Source organism: Notothenia rossii (genome assembly GCF_949606895.1).
Source record: "Notothenia rossii genome assembly, chromosome: 8".
Taxonomy (NCBI): Eukaryota; Metazoa; Chordata; class Actinopteri; order Perciformes; family Nototheniidae; genus Notothenia; species Notothenia rossii.
Window position 1 is genome coordinate 59,561,301 of NC_136906.1, and position 6,520 is coordinate 59,567,820.

Here is a 6,520-nt window from a genome sequence, read left to right on the forward strand (position 1 = left end):
AACTTATGGGTGAGTGTTTTTAGCAGAGCCATATCATGTCCTTGTGATTCTGTTGATTATTACCTGTCTGTATTATGTTGCAGCTCAGCTGATTTTGGATTGATGGCAAAGGGAGAGGGACTTAAGTGAGAGTGAAAACACAAGGTAAGTTTCAAATAGGTCAGCAATTTCCCATCCTATAGGTTGCTAGATGTATTTAACCCTTTCTCCTGTCTCCCTCTCTCAACACAAGAACCCCAGGGGGATTCAACGGAGCCTGAAGACCTGCAATGAGACCCTCACCCTGCACCTGAGTCTCAACTCCCGGAGTTTTGCAAGCCTCTCCCTGTTCCTTATTTTTGATTAAACAGACGTTAAGCTTCCCAATGGTGTGGTCTTCGTTTTGTGAAAAATATTACCTCACATATGTTGTTGCTGTTGTTGTCTTTTGTGATGGTTAAATTGCTCCTGCTGACTTGAGCCAGCCATTCTTTCCTTCTCTATGTATCAGTGGGGAAACTTTACATGTGTACTCCTTTCTCTGAGCGCTTGGAGCATCCCCAGGCAGCACAGCAAACCATGGGGGAGACGATATGCCAGGACAACACAGAGGAAAAGGCACAGACAAACTGCATGATATGCTATTCAATGTTTATTGAATTCCATTTATTTACAATGGATGTTCCTAAAACAACACATTTAACATCAACATCATGCTGCTGCTAGTGCTTTGAATCAGTTGACAATCATTGATAGGCACCTGTGGGTCTCCTGTCCTTTCTGAAAGTCATAAAGATTACATTAGTACTTTAGATTACTTGTGTCCTCAATTACCAGGGGATTACTGAAACCACCATGAATTAAAGAAATGGTAAAAATGTATCTAATCTGAATTTTGAAGGATTCCTTCCCATCCCCTCCCTCTAAATATATCAATAAACATTAGGATGTGATGCTCCTGACTACCATACAGGTTTAAGAAGATAATATTTGTTTTAAAGAATTCAAAGCAATAAACAACAGCAACAGGCTCTTTAACCAAGGCAACGTTAGCCTATATGTTAACAGGTAAGATAGCTGTTCACACTATGTATATTTTTCTACTTTTTGTAATGCTATTTTATTTCTATTTAAGATGTTTACATTTTTGATTGTTTAATTATAGTCTTTTAACTGTCTAATGTACAATGCCTTGTCTTTTGCTGCTGCAGCGTAAACATTTCCCCAATTGGTATCAATAAAGTACTTCTTATTTTATCTTAATCCTCAAATATTAGCACATTTTACTTTTAAAAAACAAAAACATTGATGTAACTACATACACATATCGATATGTTGTATAAATATTGCAAATCCAAACCTTTATTGACCACTAATTACCAAAAATTGCATTTCTATCCTGTTATTAATGCATTCAAATCGTGATTCAAATGGCCCGCCACGAACTTCCGGGAACTATTGAGTCTCCATGAACCACGTGACGATCAAGCATTTTGGACCTCCGTTGTCGCAACTCTTCTCTCTATATGGCGCTGGTTTTTACTAACCGCTATCAGTATGTTGTTACTTCGGCATCATTTTGAAACGTGTATTACAATTAAATCACGGTAAAATATGTTTATTTTGTTGTAGTTGCCAGCGATTCTCTCACTAGTTTAGCATACTCAGCCCGGTTGTTGGCCCGGAAAGAACCTTGATTTTGGAGAGACAGAAAACTGTGAAAAAGTACCCGCTAGCCGGAACTACGCCAAGTGGAAACGCAACCAAAAAGGGGCCGGGCACGGCATGCTTAAACCGCACTCCGCGCTGTAGTGGAAATGCGCCATTAGAGATTTTAGCCTTTGCAGACCATTTGCATGCATGAAAACTTATACAGTATAACACACTACAGGAAAGGGAAAACTCCTTTGTCACATGCCAATTGTCACATGGAATTACTGTGTTATTCCTTCTGCCTGTGTTAAGAAAAATAAATTATACTGCAAAGTGTGCATATTTTAAATATAGTAAGAGGATGAAACTATTTTCATGCATATTTTTGTGAAGACAGCATCTAAGATTCAACCCTCGAGCTGCGGGCTTTCTAGGCTAAAAAAGGAAATATTACACTTCAAATGTATCTCGTGTCTAGACTCTTGACTCTTAATCAATGTTGGCTTTGTTTTGTGGCAGCTAGATACATGCATATATTTTTTTGCTTGATCTGTTCATAAGGCCCAAAAAATAAACTCTGTGCATTTTTTCGTCAACTTGCTGAATGTATTCTAAATAATGCGCATGTGTTGTCAAATTGGTGAAGATGTTTCTTCATTGGCATGTATTTTTTGCACATTTGTTTTTTGTTGGCCACCGTAATTATGCAGAGAAAAACAAAAAAATTCCTAGTTTAAAATGGTCCGTTTACGTAAAGAAATATGTGGCAATTCTTTGAGATAAAACTTTTTTTCTTGTCAAGACACCATATTTCCTAACTTTGCAAGGTTTGATCAAACTTTTTTTGTACCACTTTTATCTCAGAGCATACATTCTTTCTTGTAAATGTACAACTTTATTTTTGGAAATTCCAAGATATTTGTTGGTATTTTACGGGGGTTAAAAGGCTTGGCTGCGTAATTTGTTTATCGCCCCAGTGAATTATGCAAAATAAATTGTAAATGCTTAAATTGAGCTACTACTAAATCAATTTGCATTTGAACAAATGTCCTGAGGCCATTGAATTTTGGTGTCTGGTGCAGTTTCCTCTGGGCCATGTAATAGCAGTTGTAAAACCAGGCTGATAATGACATCAAGAGTATCTGAGCGATTCCTTTAATTCCTTGTCACTCCATCAGAAGTCACAAAGCCTTTGATTACTGGAGCAACAGCTTTACACTGTTGCTCTTGTTTCTTACATGCCAGATGCTGCATTATTACTGCATGGCACAGAGGACAAAACACAGTAATTGCCAGCAGGTTTAAGAGATCACATCCAGAACATATAAATTGCTTATTCATTTTAAGTCAGCCTGATTTTCACAGTCTCATCAGACTGAATTCCAATCATTTTCTAAAGCTCCTTGCAGCGTCTGTATCAATGCGAGCAGATTCTCTTTCCTTTTAACCCTGCCTCTGATCCTATTAAAGCTGGATCCTTATCACCTTTATCAGGTTTGGAATGGATGGGAGCTTAACTGCCTTTGTGCACACTGGCAAGAGCTGGACACACTAATGTTTAATTATTCCAACATTCAAGGTTGCAACCTTGAGAGGAAACAAAAAAACGGAACGGCTTGAAAACCTGATTAGAGAATCAAATCATCAGATGTTATCATTGGAGTCTTAATCATGGATGTCACACCTTAGATGCACACCAATGCCACCTAACACTGAACTATAACCCAAGGCATCGGCTTAACCTCTGATTGTAGAACTGTCAACCTTTGTGTGGCCCAACACTGCCATCTAGGAGGTTGAAATGGGTTTATGAAACTGTAGATTTTATGTCTAAGTTAAAGCAGTAAAAAATGCTAATATCTTGTCAAATACATGAAGTTAGTGGGAAAAGGAAGTGGCATTATAATGAGGCCTTAGGGCAGGGGTGTCCAAACTATGGCCTGGGGGCGAAATGCGGCCCGCGGGCCATTTTTAATCGGCCCTCAGCAAATTCAAATAGTATAATGAAATATGTCCCACAAATGAAACTTGTGTTTGTCTTATATAGTGCTTAAATATATATAATATATATGTACAAATATATGACACAGTATTCATGTCAGCCCACTTCACTAATACATTCAGTCAATTAAAATTCAAAACATTTTCTAACAAATCTAAGTTGATAAGAAAAAAATCCAATAACTTATAAACATAACAAGCTTGAAATATACCCTTCATATTTCCTCTTATTATAAGCAATATGAGGCTTCTGTTTTAAAGAATGAGCTGCCAACACAATAAATGAAACCCTATGAAAGCTGTGATGTAGGCTGTTTAAAAAAAAGAAGCATTTTCAAGTATCAAAAATAATTTACCCACATTTGATTGATTTTGCTAACTTATAACTTAACTTATGAGGCAATGTACCTCACCTCTAGTGAGTGGCCCATCCCTTCATATATTTTTCTGTATGTGGTCCTCTGTGAAAAAAGTGTGGACACCCCTGCCTTAGGTTAAGGCCCGGACACACCAAGCCGATTTTGGCCGTTTTCGTTAGTCGGACGACGAAGCGTGCCCTGTCGCCCAAACTCAATTTGGTGTGTCCCGTACCGTCGGCCGTGACATGCCTTATTTGGCCTATCATGGCCTATCATGGCCGATTCAACATGTTGAATGCGTCGGGTCGGGCAGTCGGGCCAAATAAATCACTCTGATTGGCTGTTCAGCTAGCGAATCAGTGCATGAGAAGCGAAACGGAAGTGAGGGACGTAAACAAACGCTTTAAGAAGGCACGAAGAATGTCTTCCGCAAGAAACACTCCAATGGCTGATAGCTCCAGTACCGCATGAGACATGTTTTCGATGGACGAGAGTGAAAATGGAATGCACACGCTAGTTGTTGTTTGTTTATATCACGGAGTCTGTTCTTCTTCTCTGTCTTCCGGTTGTTGCTCTTTTGAATGACGAATACACACTACCGCCGCCTGCTGGTAAGGAGAGTTATTGCCACTCACTCATGCGCAGTTCGTACGTGCTACTTGGCCGTCGGGTAAAGTCTTTGCGGTTCGTTCCAGTGCGACTGTTGGCCAAGAAGCAGGAGACGTGAGGCGACACAACAGTCGTGTTCCGTCGGGACGTGTTCTTTGGTGTCAGTTTGGTGTGTCAGGGCCTTTAACAATATCTGACAACATTGAACGTGCTAAAGGACCTATTCAGAACATACCAAACAGGAAAAAGAGCAGGAAGTACAACCTGGAGGTCCGTTGCAAAATTCCGACTGACTCCAGGAAACCTCTATTGTTGATCTCTCCCTCTTCTTTGTCCTCTTGCGTAAGTACATTGAAAGCAAAACACTGGAGTCAAATTTCTTGTATGTGTACACATACCTCCAGTAAAGGTGACTCAGATTCTATCTATGTATCTGAAATGTCCTTATTGGCAGCCCTTTGTCCTGTTGCACTGCAAAAACTCCTGATCCTGCCAAGACATACCATCTTATAACTAGCCATGAATTTTGACTGAACTTATTTTGAAAATAGTGCACTATGCAAGAGCTGCTTGTGTAAGATGGTGAAGGGTGTTTTAAGAACTTCTACGCACTTACTTCAAATTAGGCATCTTACAAACAAATTAAGCCCAATTACTCGTTGTGTGAAAGTGAAATCTTGATATTTATTCACAAAGCAATGACAAATACGTGTTTTTCTGATTGTTTTAGGACATTTGTCACTTTTCTTTTCTTCCCTATGTCTTTCTCATTTAAACATTCTTATTCTAATTTAAGGATTCTTATTAAGCCTATCTCATGCCACTGGCAGATTATTATACTTGATTCAAATCGGTATTTACTCAATACACCCACCTTTTTTCTTTTTTTAAGAGCGATGTTTTTTTCCAGTGTGCATACCATGAAATAATGATATACTATACTTATCTTTTTATTTATTTTATCTTATAATATATGATAAATGAATTATTTAGTTAGTTTAAGAGAGGATTCGGGTCTAAAGAATGATTTTCATCTGTGATTTTTGCTTGATGAATTTAAACCTCTTGTTTTATCAGTCAAAAAACCAAGTCAAACAGTGAAAAACCAGAAATGTCCTTATTTGAGACAGCATTTTCTTCCATTTTTCGACAACAAAAAGGACATCACAGAGTAACCTATTAGCAAATTAGCTGCCATAATTCCTCTGTTGATCGATGTATCGTTTGTTTACTCATCATCGGAGCGCTATAAATCAGCCCTTCTCATGCACTCTGAGATGGAAGATTATGTTGTTTACATAGCCTGATGGGTATCAGAGGAAAGGTGTTATCACAGGATACACTTTCACACCAGGGTCTAAGGCCCCGTCCACACGGAGATGAAAATGAAAACGAACCGATGTCGATATCAAAAAATTATTCCGTCCACACGGAATCGGCTCAAGAAACGTGTCCGTCCACACGAGACTGCTCAACTCGCTGGAGGCGCTATAGTACATATGCCGGGCTGTACTTCCGCCACAAAATACACCAAAAGCAGCGAAGAAGACCCCCCGAGCATGGTTGCCATGGTTACCTGGTTGCCCTTCTGGTTATTCTCCGCGGTGGATTTAGCAACATGTAGTTCATGTAGTTCTCCATGTCCACTTGTTGCTGATGGTTGTGGTAGAGGAGCTGTAGATTTTGCACGAACATCTGTATCATGGTCAGTAGCGTCTGGAGCACGAACGCAACCCTTTGATCCGGCATTGTTGTTGATGTTGGCGAAACACATCAGCAATGACGCGGGTGACGCAGGGGTGAGCAGGAGAGGTGGGGAGAGGCGGGGCTATGATAATTTAGGGCGTACACACGGTGCCCCAAGCGTTACGTTACCAGACCTTCCCACTTTGGGATGCGTTATCGTTTGATGGCTCCGT